The sequence below is a fragment of the Tenrec ecaudatus genome, chromosome 12 (assembly GCF_050624435.1).
Source record: "Tenrec ecaudatus isolate mTenEca1 chromosome 12, mTenEca1.hap1, whole genome shotgun sequence".
Classification (NCBI taxonomy): Eukaryota; Metazoa; Chordata; class Mammalia; order Afrosoricida; family Tenrecidae; genus Tenrec; species Tenrec ecaudatus.
In genome coordinates, this window is record NC_134541.1 from 5,670,351 (window position 1) to 5,687,619 (window position 17,269).

At 42.8% G+C, this 17,269-nt stretch overlaps 1 pseudogene; it reads right to left on the bottom strand.

Annotated features, from left to right (window-relative positions):
- The window catches only part of LOC142422289 (uncharacterized), a 63,090-nt pseudogene that overhangs the window by 890 nt on the left and 44,931 nt on the right, over positions 1 to 17,269 (bottom strand).

The following is a 17,269-nucleotide window of genomic DNA, read 5'->3' on the forward strand; positions in this document are numbered from 1 at the left end:
TTGGTAAACTTAATCTACCCTTTTTCTGGAACTTAAACCTATTCAAACAATGAATTCGATTTTTTAAACTAGTAATCTAAAGTATCTTTTTAAAAATTCTGTCAGGTAAGATTAAGAATATATGTATTAAATAGACGCAAAATCAAAATACCAAGCTCACTGTCATAAAATCAATGCAGACTGTACAGTGTTGAAGAACTTCACTTTGTTAAAATTGTGATCATCTATGACCTCAACCTTCCTGATCATCAAAAAATGTTCCTTCCCAAACTAACCCCCTTTTTTATCTAAGAAAGGATACTCTTATGATAAAATAATAATTTATAAATTATCAAGGGTTCATGAGGGAGGGGGGAGAGGGGAAGGAGGGGAAAAATGAGAAGTTGATTTCAAGAGCCCAAGTAGAAAGCAAATGTTTTGAAAATGATGGGGGCAACAAATGTACAAATGTGCTTGAGGCAATGGATGTATATATGAATTATGGTAAGATTTGTATGACCCCCCAATAAAATTATTTTTTAAAAAGAAAGGGTACTCAAAAGTAAAACCCAAAAATTTTTTTCAAAGCTATGTATTTAAAGGTTTTTTTTACAAAACATCCTTATTACCTTCAAAGTACTCTCCATTACACTTAATACATTAGTCAAAACTGGGATTCCATTCTTGGAAACATTTTCAAACTAATCCGCTTAGATAGCTGACAGCACCTACCTTGCGTTTTACTTCACCTATTCTATGTCATCAAACCACTGTACTTTTGTTATGTCTCTGGTGGCTAATACCTCGGTCTTGGCTTCCCACGAGAAAGAATTCACACCGAAGCCTGGTTGGTAATCCAAGTGAGTTTTTATAAAGACGGGAGAAGTGTCAGGTTTTACAGTCTCAAGTACACGCTATTTCAGGGAAGTCTGCTAAACCGCTAGGAAGCCCCCACGCTGGGGCTTACACCTGAACGAGGGCAATTTTGGAGGACCGTGCGCCCACACGTGGTGACCTGAAGCCAAGCAGGCGCAGGAGCAGGGTAAAATAGGGAGGAGAGAATAGTCACCAACCTGCCACAGACAAGGATGTGGGGTCAAAGAGACTGCCTCCCTGCTCCTCTGGCTGGAGAGGCGTGCTGGAAGGTATTGGTCAACCCCAATACGCCCACCTGGCTGAGGAGGGCAGTGTTGAATGGGAGCATGCCCAGTTAAAGTCTTCATGGGTGGCTCATACTTGCCCGATTTTCCCCCCAAACCTCCGGTGGAGGGGAGCTGTGTAGGCATAGGAGGGACAACCCCTGTTCCTGTCTTGGCTACGTAACACTGCCATGTTCCTCTGCATTCACAGGAAGGAAAATAAGTCTTACAGAGCTAGGGCAGGTGAGTAAGGTGTGTGGGGAAAGAGGCATACTGTTTTTTGCCAAAAGCTGGCACACTGAGATGACTGCATGAGCAGGTTCATTATTGTGGTGGGAAAACTAGTCCCTCCTCTGCCCCAAACCAGACCTTTTTGTTGCACACTGTTACAACACAAACTCCAAACACACTACTAGTCCACATTTTCATCCATTCGAGAAGTTGACAGACGTCCAGAACAAGTTATATCTTCAATCAACATTTCACCTTTAAAAAAAAAATACAGATTCTGTGGAGTCAAGACCACCCTTTTTGAAATGAGAAACCCACTCATACACTTGAGTTTTTCCCACAGAACTGTTCTTTAAGCTGTGTTCAACATCACAACAGTTTCTGTGGCATTTTTCCAAACAGGAAACAAAATTTCACAGCAGCACGCTGTTCTCTTAAATCGGCCACCACAAAAAACAAGGTTTGAGCAAAATTGCTTTTGCAAAAAAATTCACTGTGACCAGAGAGAACCCTCCCAGACGCCACTGGGTGCACTGACTCAAATCACCCAGTTGCTCAGTGATTGCCTAGCAGAAAAGTACTACAAAAGCTCCGTCTAGCCAGTTCTTTTCCCGTTTCTTTTGAGTACCCTCTCCTATTGGATAAAGCCTGTCTACCGCCCTTGATGATTTTTCCCCCTAGTGCTAGCCTCCCCTCTTGGACCAGCTAGCTATAATAAAAGGCTGTCTTTACTTTTTTTTTTTTAAACATTTTATTAGGGACTCATACAACTCTTATCACAATCCATACATATACATACATCAATTGTATAAAGCACATCTGTAGAGTCTTTACTTTTAATAAAGTGGTGTGATTTGCTCTCGCTCCACTATTGCAATAGGACAGGGTAGAACTGCCCCTGTGGGTTTCCCAGGTGACTACTCTGTATGGGACTAGAAAGTCTTTCTCCCACTGACTAGCTTGCATTTTTTCCCACTGCATCCCTGTAGGTTAGCAACCAGTCCCAAAACCGCTAGACCACCAGGGTGTAGTATTAAATCAGAAACATTTTTTGGAAGACTTTTTATTTTGGAGAAAAAAATTGGTTTAGTTTAGAACTGTAACTTGTACTAAAGCAATGAAATGATGACACGCCAGAAATCTGTTTATTGGATATTAAAGTACTTAATCAGAATGTAGTTTTTGTTCTTTCCTGGGAAGTCCTGGTGTAGGGTGTGTGTGTGTGTGTGTGTGTGTGTGTGTGTGTGTGTGTGTGTGTGTGTGTGATATTTGCAGGGAATAGTAACACCAGTAATTTCACTGGTTTTGCTGAGCAATTAACATTGGTTTGATTGCTGCTGGGAAAATATATATAAATATATATTTTTATTACTGTGAAGTTTAGTTTCACGGCTGCCATCCACCAGGACTAGCAAGCTCCAAACCTGCGTGGTTTTTAGCGTCCAAAGCTAAGCCAGGCTCACACACACAGCAGTAAAGAGTTAAGCCACAGTGGTATTAAAGCATACAGTCACTGGAGTCACTTCAACAGGAATACAGTGGGTCCTTCTTGTAAGGTGAGAAGAACCATCTGAAACATGGTTGAGAAACACTTCCCTCTGGGAGGGAAGGAGGTCCCTCCTCTGGAGTTGATCTGAGGAAGTTGTCTCAGGGAACCCTTCTGGTTCTTGTATGGGACTTTCAAATGGGAGGGGGTTGCCCCTCTGCAGACGGTCAAGCAACTTTCTAATTAGTTACTTAGTCTGCCCTTGGCTCCCATGAATGATTTCACTTTTATCTGGCCTGCTGCTCTGGGTTAGTATGTCTCAGAACTTTTCAGAATGATCTCAGATTTCCCACTCGGGCCTGGCGTCAAGATTACAGTGTGTTCCAAGCCAATTCTCATAAAGTCCTTTCTCCTTGTTTTGTTCATTCCCTTAGCAGGCAGGGCATAGGCACCTGCTCTGTCCCTGTCGATTACTAGTTGATAAATCTAAGTTATTCTTTGAATAGTCTAATTTCCAGGTGAAGGGTAGATTAGATTTACCAAACCACATAGACTCCAAATGCTCTGGCATTTCTCAGGTCTTTCCTGACTCCCTTCATGGGGAGTCATGTAACCAGAACTTACTTCCTATTTTGCATATAGCCTAACTGCATGCCATATGTGTTTTGTTCCTCGAATATTCCCAACATTCAAGGAGTTTTTGTCCCTTTCTCATGGCTGTACATTCTCTAGAACAGACATGGTGTCTGGCTAATTTGTCCTGGAGGATCATCTAAGAGTATTCCACCCAAAGCATCATCAAGACAGTCAAGGAGATTGTTTAAGCACCATGAATGTTCCTTTGATTGTTTTATCTGATTTCTAAAATTAATATTTACACTTTATGATCAATTTTACTTCAGAAGATCATTTTAATTGCTTTGATTGCTAATGGGTCCCTTGTCAATCTACCTACTTACTTAGAGTATTAAGATTTGCCTTTTAACTATATGTGTTTTCAAATTAATGTAGCCTTCCTAAGTTTAAAATATGAGTATACCATATGCAGTTAATAAAAGATAGAATCGTGACATGGCAAATCCATATGAAAGAATGTCATAATAATAAAAGAATGTTGTGTATTCTAGTCTACCAGATGAAAATCACCTCAAGAGTTCATGGACAGTGTTGACATGGGCTAAAAATTTAAAACAAACACAGTAGGACTGATAATAAGTTTTCATAGTTTGGTTTCTTTTGTTTAAGAGAGAAAGAAAGTCGTATTATCTTCAAGCAGACTATCTGACTATAACAGGTTGTGAAAAATGGGAAAAGCTACCGTGAGGGTGTTTGTAATTTGTAGAAGGTTTGAATGAAAGTGAACTTTCCCTTGGGATAGAGAACTAGAAATAATTAAATGTATTTTTTAATAGTTTTATTAGGGGCTCATACAACTCTTACCACAATCCATATAGACATCAATTGTGTAAAGCACATTTGTACATTCATTGCCCTCATCATTCGCAAAACATTTGCTCTCCACTTAAGCCCCTGGCATCAGGTTCTCATTTTTCCCCTCCCTCACTGCCCCCCACCATGAACCCTTGAAAATTTATAAATAATTATTTTGACATATCTTGCCCTGTCCAATGTCTTCCTTCACCCACTTTTCTGTTGTCCATCCCCCAGGGAAGAGGCCACATTTATGTCCCGTCCCGTGGGACATCAACAACATGGATACCTGAAAGAGGGACTGGGAATGAAGATGGGCAAGGGCGCGAGAAATGGAGGCAAGACAGGAATCTGATCAAGCCTCATTTATTAAGCTGAGAGCAGAGGTTTAAATAGCCAGTGAAGGGCTGGCACCATTACGTCACATGTAAAATAAGGTACAGCTGAGGTAGCCAATAGTCGTGCATCTCTAAATTAGGAAGAAATGGTGGGCAACTGATCAAACAGGTAAGTATGCTAATGAAGCATACCTTACGCCTGGGGGGAGATGCCACCAGTCATATATTGACCAATGAACATAGCAGCTGCTAGTGAAAGAGCACCAATCCTAGCAAGGGTCAAGGCAGCCACCCTCTGGCGGGAAAGGAACAAAGGGCAGTAAAATCTCAGGACAGTTTGTATAGCAGGAAACAGAGTAAATTCATAAAGGTCGTACATGGCTTAAATCCAGGGTGGGGGACACGCAGTTCCCTACACATGTAGATACTTATCATCCTTTCCCCCTTTCAAACCCACCCTCTCTTTACCCTCCCAGTATCACCACTCACACAACTGGTCCTGAAGGAGTCATCCGCCCTGGATTCCTTGTGTTTCTGGTTCCTATCTGTACTAGTGTGCATCCTCTGGTCTAGCCAGACTTGCAAGGTAGAATTGGGATCGTGATAGTGGCGGGGGGGGCATCTAGGAACTAGAGGAAAGTTGTATTTTTCATCATTGCTGCATCGTATCCTGTCTGGCTCGTCTCCTCCCCGACACCCCTCTGCAAGGGGATGTCCAGTGGCCTACAAATGGGCTTTGGGTCTCCACTCCGCACTCCCTGCCTCATTCACTATGGTAAGATTTTTTGTTCTGATGATACCTGATCCCTTCAACACCTTGTGATCGCACAGCCTGGTGTGCTTCTTCCATGTGGGCTTTGTTGCTTCTAAGCTAGTTGGCCGCTTGTTTACAAATGTTTTAACTCTTTAGTTCAAATTTAGTAGATTTATTGTTAAGGCAAAAGGATAGTGAATCATAAATTATATATGTGATCAAATGTTTTACTAAGATAACAACAATATCATAGTCTTAAAATGAAGTAGACCAAAAATCCTACATCGTGGCTAGTTTATAACACTGGTCAAGTAAATGCTAATTATCATGTTAAGTACATTTGGCCAGTGGAAATAAAGTTGAGGAAAGCATTATATATAGATCAGCCTGTTAGGTAGCCAGGATAGGGACAAGGGTTGTCCCTTCCATGCCATTGCGTTAGTTTGGATCAGGAGTTATCCCACGCACAATAAAAGAAGCTGCCTGGTCCCATGCTATCCTCACATTCGTTCCTAAGCTTGAGTCCATTGATGCAGCTGTGGTGTCAATCCATCTTGAGAGCTTTTGCATTTTTCAGTGCCCTTCTACTTTACCAAGTATGGTAATGTCTCCTGACAATACGTCCAAAGTATGTAAGACAGAGTTTTGCCATCCTCGCCTCTAAGGAGGACTCTGGTCTTAGTTCTTCCGGTCCTTTTATCAATCCATGGTACTTTCCATATTCTTCTCTGCCACCACATTTCAAATGCATCCATTCTTCTTGAGTCTTCTTTATTCAATGTCCAACTTTCACATGCATATGAAGCAACAGAAAATACCATGGCTTGGGTCAGGCTCACCTTAGATCTCAAGATAACACCCTTCCTTTTCAATTACCATATATACTCGAATAAAAACCGACCTGAGTATAAGCCGAGGTACCTAATTATTAGCTGGGAAACCAGAAAAACTGATTGACTCAAGTATAAGCCTAGGGTGGGAAATACAGGATGTGAATTAACACAGAGACCAGAGGGGAGAGATGGAGCGCAGCCACAGACACATCCTTACCAGTTTAGCTGCCGGCGTAAGCGAATCACTACAGGTGCTTCTGCAAATTGGAGCCGTCCACGTCATAGGACGGCTCTGATTGGTTAGATGTGAGTCAACAAACATTCAAAGCCCTGCAGTGTCAGCGGGGCTTTGAATGAACAGCAGAGGAACAGCAATCACCTGTGAGATGTTACACCTCGCTGGAGTACCACTGACCTGTGTAAACTGAACCCCAGTTTTTCAGCACAAAAAAAAAAGTACTGAAAAACTCGGCTTATACACGAGTATATATGGTAAGTCATCTTGTCCATCAGCTTCACTTAAATTCAACTCATCTTTTGATCTCTTGACTGTTGCTTGTGTTAGGTTTCTGGAGTCGGTGATACCTCGATTTTTGACTTCGCAGGAGAGACAATTCACACTGAAGTCCGTTTGTAATCCAGGTGGGTTTTTATGAAGGACGGGAAAAGTTTCAGGTTTTACACTCTGGAAAGGGTGCATGCTATTTCAGGAAAGCGAGTCAAGCTGTGCATAAATCGTGCTGAAGTTCACAAGAGGACACGAGCAACCTCGTGGAACAGTGTGCCCACACGTGGTGAACTGAGGCCAGAGAGAGCATGGTACAGCACACACAGGTGCTAGGGTGAAATTGTGATAGTTAGCCTGATAGTTAGCCTGCAACCACCTTGTAGCTGTCTCCATTTTGTTTCAAGCTATGGAAATTCCCCTGAGGTTAAGGTCAAGCAAACATTGGCCAGAAAATAGCAGTTGCAAGATACGGCCACACATCTATCTCCAAAAAAAAAAAAAAAAAAGTTTTAAAATGTCAAGGCTAACTGCAAGGTCTGCTTCTGTTCTTGCTTGCTTGCACAGCTGAAAAGCCCCCATTGTTTACCCTACCCTATAAAAACCCAAGTCCGTGAGCGATCGGGGCCAATCACTCTCCCTTTCCTCAGGGGGCTGGTCCGTGCGCAGGTTCTTTTTCTCTTTTCTGTCCCTCTTTAATAAACTGTTTTGCTTCTTACCAGAGACTGAGTTGTTCTTGTCCGGTTCATGTACAACAAAATAAGTAAGAAGAGAGAGGCTGTGGGTCCCAATAGGCCCTGCCCGGTAGCATGCACACCTCCTACCTCCATCTGCCTCTGACCAGGATCAGAGTAAAAAGAGAGCGGGTATTTCAAACCTCTGGCTGGGGAGATGTGGTGAAGGTCTTGGCTGACCTCATTGGCTGAATTAAGCCCACCTGGGTGGGTTCATGAGCCTGGGCCTTGTTTGAGCTGCCCAGGTTTACTGCCAACCAGGCTTGGGCCTGAATTTGAACATGCCTGTTTCCGGGGTCTTCATGGGTGGCTAATGGCTCACCTGATTCCCTTGCACCCTCCTCTAGGGGCCTGTACAGACAGGGGAGGGACAACCCTGTCTCTAGCTACCTAACACTTGGATGAGCATTGGTTGTGGTCAAACAAGACAAAATCCTTGACAACTCCAACTTCTTCTCCATTTACCATGATGTTACCGATTGGCCCAGTTGTAAGGATTCTGGTCTTCTTCACATTGAGTTGTAAGCCATACTGAAGACGTCACCAGCAAGTGCTTCAGCTTGTCCTGGGTTACAGCTGGAAATGATGTGACATTTGCATATTGCAGGTTGTTAATAATAAGCCTTCCTCCGATCTTGATTCCACATTCTTCTTCCTTTAAGTCTTTTGATCTCTCACTAGGTTCTCTAATCAGGATTTTAATGAACATGTTAAAATTTTCTCATATAAACTTTCAATTTGCTGGGCATGATATTTTAGACCCATAAATTAATCCATTTGGGAAAAATTGTTGCTTATAAACAGAGGATACTCTTAAAATGCTGCCCACAATATTCCCACAGGTAGAACTTATACCAATATGTATTCTGTTCAGTGGCTAATTTATGTGCTTGACAAATTATTGGATCAGATATAATTCTCTAACTTCATTACCTTCCAGGGTTCTAGAAATCTTGACTTAGATTCGTAAGGTCATTTGTCAGGGGAAAGAAAGAAAAAGGGCAAAGACAGAAAATAGTTTTAAAAGGTTATGTCAGAGCTCCGGGAAGAGGTTCCTGGTCCCTAGTTGGGGCCAGAGAAGTTGCACTGCTGGGAGGGAGGGGTAGGGCTTTATAGTACTGGTTTGAGGTAAAGGCAACTGAGGAATTTTCCATTGCGGTGTGGCTGTTTTGCAAGGTGAGCAGTCAGTAACACAGTAACAATATAAGATGTAACAATGCTGTCGCTGCAGCTGTCATCCATCTGCCTCAGGGCTTGAAGGAGTTATCCACTTGCCCGCCCCCACCAGTTCCCATTTCTGCCAAACAAGATCAGTGGTCTCCAATTCAGGATATTATCCTTTTTCAGAGGTGCAAGATAGTCTTTTGTTGCTGTTGGAAATTTTTAGTCAAATATAATGCCTTCACAGGTCACCCAAGCAATAGCTTATCTGTAGAGACAAAATTGGATAGTGCAAGTATGGGAAACTGACCCTGGAAGGAAGCCTATGTGACTTGATGTCTACATTCCTGACCTCAGGGCTTGGAGGGCCAGCTTTCAGAGGAAGACCTTCCCAGAACCAAGAGACAGAGATCAAGTCAGTCAAATACAAATATTCCACACGGAAAGATGGTTCCACAAAGCCCACTATTAAAATGCTGATATAAAACTGTCTCCTACAGGCAGGCACCTGGCTATCACAATGAAGCTAAAGAATGCCTGTCTCTGAAGGCAGTCAGATTCTTTTGTTCTGTCTTCCCACTCAAGGAACAATCCATTCCTTTTATCTCTTAAAGGCCAGATACTCATCATGAAATGTTCCCCCAAAGAGCTCAAGATATCCAAGATTCACACTTTGCCCCATTCTATTGTGTGTCTATGGAGGCTTGCTGCCCTAGCTACTGTAGAACCTCATTGCTGAATGAACTCACTCTTTCTTCTCCCAGTGCTGTTGAGGAGAGCCCTGGACCCTGTCTTTTCTATCTCCTGATTTGTATTGTGATAGACCATTTTGTAACCAAGCTATGAAAATTCCCCAAGCCTCCCCAGCCCATCATTGATCAGAGATTAACAGCCATGATATGGTTCCAGGAAGCAGGGCCCCCACCGGTGATTCCGGAAAAATTTCAAGAATGTTAAAGCTAGCCCAAAGTTCTGCTTCTGTTCCTGCTTCTTTGCACAGCTGCAAAGCCCCCATTGTTTGCCCCACCCCATAAAAGTCTGAGTCTGTAAGGAAACGGGGAGGGGAGGGCGGGGGCACCTCTCTGCTCAGAGAGCTGGTCCCTGCGCAGGTCTCCTCTTTCCTTCCTATCCCTTTCCAAGAAACTGTTTTGTTTTTACCAGAAACTGAGTTGTTCTTGTCCAGTTCATGTACAACAGTGTAATTGTACACATCATTCCTAAGGACCCATTTGACTGTGAGGTGTGGATAATCAATAGTAATATATATTACTATTATACATTTAAAATTATAAAATTATTATTATATATCACAATCTTAATTTAACATTTACATTTAAAATTACTATTTCATATTAAAAACTATAGCAGTGCTATAATTTAAATATTTACAATTTATATTTATAATTCAAAATTACTCATTTATATTATAAAGTATTATGTAGTGTTTTATAATTTATATACTAATTTTATAATTATAATTTCATAATTTAGTTTTATCATTTTATATTTTGAATTTTATAATTTAAATGTTAAATTACTAAAATTTTGAGAAATTTATGTCAGAAACTATAGTGACTATAATTTAAATAATTTTATGATTTAAATTTAAATTATAAACATTGCTATTATATATGAAAATGATAGTAATTTTCATGATATTTCTTTTCGGCTGAATATGGTCTACGAAGCCACCTTAATTGATTAGAAGCAATATTTAAGGGAAGTATTTCAGAAACTATGTAAATGTTAGGTAACTTACCCTAGGGATTGGGATGTCCATTGACACATGCCCAGGAGAGCCAGCATAGGACAAAGCTGGATTTTCCCACCAGTGAGCATGGATGGGCGTTAAACCTGGAGTGGCCCACCTGAACCAGGTGATTGCAATCTGTAGGGAACTGCATATCCCCCTACCCTGGATTTAAGCCATGTACAACCTTTATGAATTTACTCTCAGTTTCCTGAGATTGAAGAAAACAGGAACTCTGGCTTTTTGAATTTTAAACTAGTGGTTTTGTTAGGCACCTTAGCCTAGGGAATTGGGAAGTCCATTTACACATGCCCAGGAGAGCCAGCAAAGGACAAAGCTGGGTGGAGATGGGCGTTACACCTGGAGCAGCCCACCTGGGCCAGGTGACTGCACTTCAGCCAATGGGATCGACCTGGGGTCGTTCACCACGCTTCCCCAGGGAACTCTAAAAAAGGCAGGAACCAAGAGGGAGAGGGTCTTGCTTGGGTGGTCTGGTCTTCTTCACAGGAGGAGAGAGATCCTTGCGTGACCTGGGGCAGTCTCTGCCAGGCCGCATGGTCAAAGGAATCCTAATGGGTGCCGCGTAAAACCTGAAACTTCTTTTAACTCTCATTAAATTCACTTGGATCACGAGCCCGGCTTGGGCGTGAAATCTTTCTCGCGCGGAGCCAAGGACCAAGGCTGAAATCTAGCCCGGAGAGAGACCTTACAGTTTGTGCATGAGGCTGAAAAAATTGGGGTATGGAAGGAACGCTCCACTCTGGGACTGAACTGTTAAAGGGAACCATGGGTAGGCTAAAATGCTTGCAAGCATCCTCTTATTGAATGGAAGTGAGAGAAATGCAGCAATAAAGAGACAGCTTGAGTGTGGGGGGAGGTCAGCAATCCTCCAAGTTGCCAGACTGCAGTAGGCCCCACTCCCTGCTGTTAAAGACAGTGGACGCCTCTTCCAGTAGGTGGGGTTTACACCCTACTGATAATGGTTCCTATGGAGACCTTGGGAATAGGTCAAACCCATCTTGTCACATGTATAACCCCAATCCCTCCCCTTCCTATTGCGCGTATGCCCTTAGACCACCCCGTTGGATTGGGGACTGGAACGGGAGCTCACCTTGGGCGCACGGAAGAATTACGACCAGTTGAGATGCAAACACAACAAAAGGAGTTTTAATTTTGGACTAGCTCCAGCTAGGGCTTTCTTCCCTCCACTGCCCTGCGCAGCGGGACCTTGCGTCCAGAAGGGAATCAGCCCTGAGTTCTTTGTTCCCTGGGCTTTTATGGGGCCAGGGACGGGGGGCAATCCAGTGTTGCTGTTCTTTAAACTTATTAGAGAAAACTTCTGGCATCAGCGTTGTCCAGTGGTGCTTGGCGAGTAGTAGTTACACTCGCATTCTCTTGACTGGTCACTTGGGGGATGGTGGTCGCTGCTCCCTACTGGTCAGTCTGGGACAGGTGATGCCTTCTCTGACAGAATTACCTCAGTGTCCAGGAATCAGAAATTAGAGCTTAAACCTGCCCCAGACTTTGGTTTTATACGGCCTGTCATGGTGCTAGTGCAGCAGTTGTAAACCAGGACCCCACACCCCCTCTCATTACTGTATTACCTATAGGACAGCCCCTTCCAGTGACTTATGTCCTCACTTGTAATTAGGAGCCTTGCATATCCCCAGAGAATATAAAAGGCCTGGGCTAGCATTAAATCTCTCTCCCTCCACATGGACCATCTAGTGGGGCTGAGGTTAGCATGCTACCATGAATTGTGACTGACTCCCATTTATTTCAATACTTCACTTCTATCTCTCATGCTCTCTATAACTTTACTATGAACTTTACTTATTATCGCTGTACAATTGCGCCTACCAGACCCGTAATGATGTGTTAGGGGCTGGCTTCCCCTGACAGATGGCGCCCATTACGTGGGGCCCTGGGGGAAAAGAACTCTTTGAGTTATAACCCGTGTAACAATTGGACGGCCTCATCGGACAGTGAGGGGGAATCGGGACTTTTTTTTAGTTTATATTTTAAGTGTTTTTTAGTCCAAGTGAGATATGGGTCAGGCAAAGAGCAAGGATACAGAGTATGGTATCGTTCTTTGCCACCTTTTGAAGAAACAAAATGTAGGGGTAACAAATAAGAGAATGAAAGAGTTTATTCAGTTGGTAAAGAAATTTAATCCTTCTTTTCTGGAGTCAGGAACCTTTGATATGGAGATCTGGGAAAAGGTAGCCATTAACTTAAGAAATGCTCACAGAGAAGGACAGAGCATACCCATGGAGACCTGGGAGCTGTGGGTGCAGATGAAAGCAGTGTTGGAGTCAAGGCAAGGAGAGAGAATGAAAGATGAAGACCAGCAGAGTAGTGAGAAACCTCTAAGCGACACACACTTAAATCAGGTGAGAAGCAGACAGAATGAGTTTCAGGCAGATGAGAAGAATTTAGGTGTAGCTAGGAAAATGAAATTTGAATCAGGAGATAGCAGAATAGAAGCATCTGCCCTACCAGAGTATAGCACAGGGAATCGCAATACTATCAAGCAAGCCAGTGCTGGAGGAGAAGAGATTAGATCCAAAGGAATGCAAAAAGAGAGATTTAACCTAGCAAGTGAGGCTGGGAAAGTGAGAGGCAAAGCACCTTTGCTCTCCCGTGTGGAGAAGAGTATAGCTCAAGAAGCAGATTTAGAATTCAGAATAGCTTATCCTGTTAGAATTATAGACAGGGAGCCTGACGAGCAGCACCCCGAAGGGAGTCAAGAAAGGCGATATACTACCTTTCCCTTTAAGCTACTGAAAGATCTCAAGCAAGCTGTATCTAGTTATGGTCCAGATTCACCATTTGTAATTGGTAAGGTCAAGAATATGGCAGATATGGAAAACTGGATCCCGGCAGACTGGAAAGCTTTGACGAAAGTGTGCCTTTACTCTTCAGAATCTTTGCAATATCAAATGCTATGGAACGAGGCAGCCCTGCACGAGCACGCAAAAATGCAGAAGAGGGCATAGATATAGGGGTTCATCAGCTGCTAGGAGATGGGAATTATATCACAATTGAGGCACAATTAAACTTTGATGAGCAGACTTTTGCTCAAGTTCGAGAAGTCTATCTTAAGGCCTGGGAGAGATTAATACCATCAGGTAGGAGACGGCCTAGTTATGCGACAGAAAAGCAAAGGAATGATGAGCCTTACATAGATTTTATATCCAGGTTGCAGGATGCTGTCCATAAGAATGTAACAGACAAAGGGGCAGCGGATAATATTTTTTAAAAAACATTTTATTAGGGGCTCATACAACTCTTATCACAATCCATACATATACAAACAATCAATTGTATAAAGCACATCTGTACATTCTTTACCCTAATCATTTTCAAAGCATTGGCTCTCCACTTAAGTCCTTTGCATCAGGTCCTCTTTTATTTCCCCCTCCCTCCCCGCTCTCCCCTTCCTCATGAGCCCTTGATAATTTATAGATTATTTTGTCATATCTTGCCCTATCCAGCATCTCCCTTCACACCCTTCTCTGTTGTCTGTCCCCCAGGTAGGAGGTCACATGTAGATCCTTGTAATCAGTTCCCCCTTTCCAACCCAGGGATGCAAACAGCAAGCAACTAAAGAGGGGAAAAGGCAAAAAAGAGGACATGCAGTGGGGAAACTTTGGGGAAGTATTGTTTTTTTCTCCACAGGAAAGGGAGCGATCAGACCCCAAACAGGTATGCCAAGCCTTGAGGGCAACATACCAGCATGAAACATTTTGGTTTTGTGTGAGTGCCCAGAAGAAACAGCCTTTTGTTTGAAGTCGATGTAAAGCAAGTGCTTAGTTGGAAACAGTCCCACAAAACCTGAGTCGGGTTTAAATTCTGAGCAAGCAGTTTGCCTGTGGTTATGCCTAGGCTGGATTGTGTGTGCCCATCAAAGAAAACTTCCTAGCAGTTGAAAGTTCAATGATCCATTGCATAGTTAAACCTGGTGCCTAAGACCTCTACAAAAAGTTGAAAAGCAATCAACCCAAACCATAGTATTTTCTCTTTTTTGTTGTTGTTGTATTTTCAACTACTTCATATGTATGTGTGAAAGTTGAACACTGAATGAAGAAGACTGAAGAATGTATCCATTTGAATTGTTTCTGGCAAAAAAAAGTATTGAAAATAACATGGACTACAAAAAAGCACACACAAATCTGTCTCAGAAAAGGTGTAGCCAGATAGAACCAAATGTGGGAAAGAACTCTGGTACAAAGAAAAAAATCCAAGCAATTTTAGAACACTTAAAGGTTTTAGTTTTATTTCATTTGGTTACAGAATGTGTAAACACTTGTGTAGTTACTATTGACAACTTAATCTTTTTATTCAGAGGATAGGCAGCCAGATTTCTCCTTAAACTCCTTCAGAGGTGAGTAAAGTCCCAGTTTGTTGTGGCAACACTTTGTCTTCCTACATCAACTAAGAAAGGGCACTGAAATCAAGTTCCCTACATAGATCCTGTCCTCACAATATCTCTCCCCCTATCTTCTGGTACAAGAAATATGACTTATGTTGAAAACAACTCACATTCTATCCACAAAGACCTCTTCTCTGAGGTCCACTGGTGTGGGCCTTTGTCCCAAATTCATTTATTCCCTTGGCCCACAAAACTTCTTCTTCCTCTGGTGTATAAGGAGCATATTACAGTTAAAGACACAGAGGGCTCCTCTGGTGCGAACTTCTGATGTTGAATGAGTCTTTGCTTATAGCTAAAGCTTCCCCACATATACTTGGCACACATGCAACTTCGCCTGTGTGCTCTGCTGGGAAAGAAAATTTGGTGCGTAAAGGCTTGCCTACTCCTATCACCAATGACATCTCTTGACTGTGTCCTCTGGTGTCTAAGATTTGATTTCACCGAGTCTCACTAAACACTTGTTACACCTGGGGCTTCATAGTATCTCTGATGTGTGATGAGTTGACTTGGAGCTAAAGCCTGGCAGAAAGTCCTGACCCACATAATGTTTCCCACCTCACTGTATCTTCAGGTGTTTTATGTGACATTTGGCTACCCTCTAGTCCACACTGACACACATGCTGCTTGTCTCCTAAGTGTATCCTCTGCTGTGTGAAAACATAGATCACTTCTCCAAGTACATTATCTGATGTACAATGAGCAATGCCTTGCACCAATCACCTCACCCACATTCTCTGCATTTGCAACATTGCTCACCTGAGTGTGTCCTCTGGTATGTATTGAGAGTTGACTTTTGGAAAACACCTGGATCACAGAGCTTACTCAGATAAGGTTTCTTTCTTTCTTTCTTTTTTAAGATAAAAAAAACACCACAAATCCACTAGGTGCAATTGTACAGTGATAATAAGTAAAGAGTATAGTAAAGTCATTGAGAGCATGAGACAGAGATATTAGAATAATGGAGTCAGACACAATTCATGGTAGCATGCTCACCTCAGCCCCGCTTGGTGGTCCTCGTGGGGAGAGTCCGGCCTTGAGAGCAGGAGAGAATCCCACTTTATTGCCAACCAAGGGTTATATCTCCTTCAGAGGCATGGTTACAGGTAACCACACCTCACAGGAAGGGGTAGTACAATAGGTATACATATCTTAGGAAGGGGATGTATGATAGGCACAAGTGTGTCAGGAAGGGGATAAGATAGGGGTATGCCCATTAAGAATGGGAAGGTCTGGCCCCACTATGAGAAATGATGCCAATCAGTGACTAAGGGCGATACAGGGGACTGCACCGGAGACACAGTGTGGGAATTGCACCTGACCTGATCCCACCACACCGAGGCAAAGCACTGGGGGAGTGCAGCGGAACAACAAGGGAATGGAGTGTCAAGGTCCCCAGGGAATGCTGAAAGTGGACTTTGGGGCCAGGGCGTGGTGCCCCAACAGACTGGACTGGAAAACGCTCCTAAGGGCCAGCAAACGATCCCTGAACTAACTACAAGCTTTTCTCTTGTGAAAAAAAAAGAATGGGAAGGTCTAGGGGTATACATGTGACAAGATGGACAGACCCTAGATTCATGATGGCAGACTAACCTTGGTCATCCTAGGGCAGATTTCACCTCTGGGGTCTCCTACAAGGAAACAGAAAACTACTATCCTTATCAGAAGGGAGTGGGCCCTATTTGTTGTGGGATAAACAGTGGTGTCTGCTTGGTCTAGATAGCTGATAACCCTTAGGGAGAATAACCCTGAGCTACTTCTGATGATCTCCAAGTGTATAGTCATTCACAAGCAGCTAAGTTTGACATATATTTGCGGAGACAACTTGGGAGAAATTCTTCTGTTTCCCACACTTGCCCACATGTGTAAATACTGGTATGTACATGTAAATATATTTATATACAACATTAGGGAAATAGATCTATGTACATATATTTATATGTTAAGTATAAAGGTGGCAGATGAACATTGGGCCTCAACTCAAGTACTCCATCAATGCAAGAACATTCAGTCCTAATACCCTGGCATTCCGTGATGCTCACCTTCCTGACACGTTAGCTGGGTGCAAATGTGCTGAAGAAAGCTGATGGTGTCCGGCTATCACAAGATATAGCATCTGGGGTGTTAAAGACTTCAAGATAAACAAACAGTTATCTAGCTGAGCAACAACAAAGTCCATATGGAGAAGCACATCGAATGTGTGATCATGAGGTGTCCATGGGATCAGGTATCAGGCATCAAAGACGCAGAACAAAAATTCATATCAATATGAATGAAGGGGAGTGGAGAGTGGAGATCCAAACCCATCTGTAGACAATTGGACATCCCCTTACAGAAAGGCACAAGGAAGAGACTAGCCATTCAGGGTACACTATAGCACCAATGAAACATACAACTTTCTTCTAGTTCTTTAATGCTTCCTCCCCCACTCTATCATGACCCAATTCTACCTTACAAAGGCCAGAGCATTTACACTGGGACAGATAAGAGCTGGAA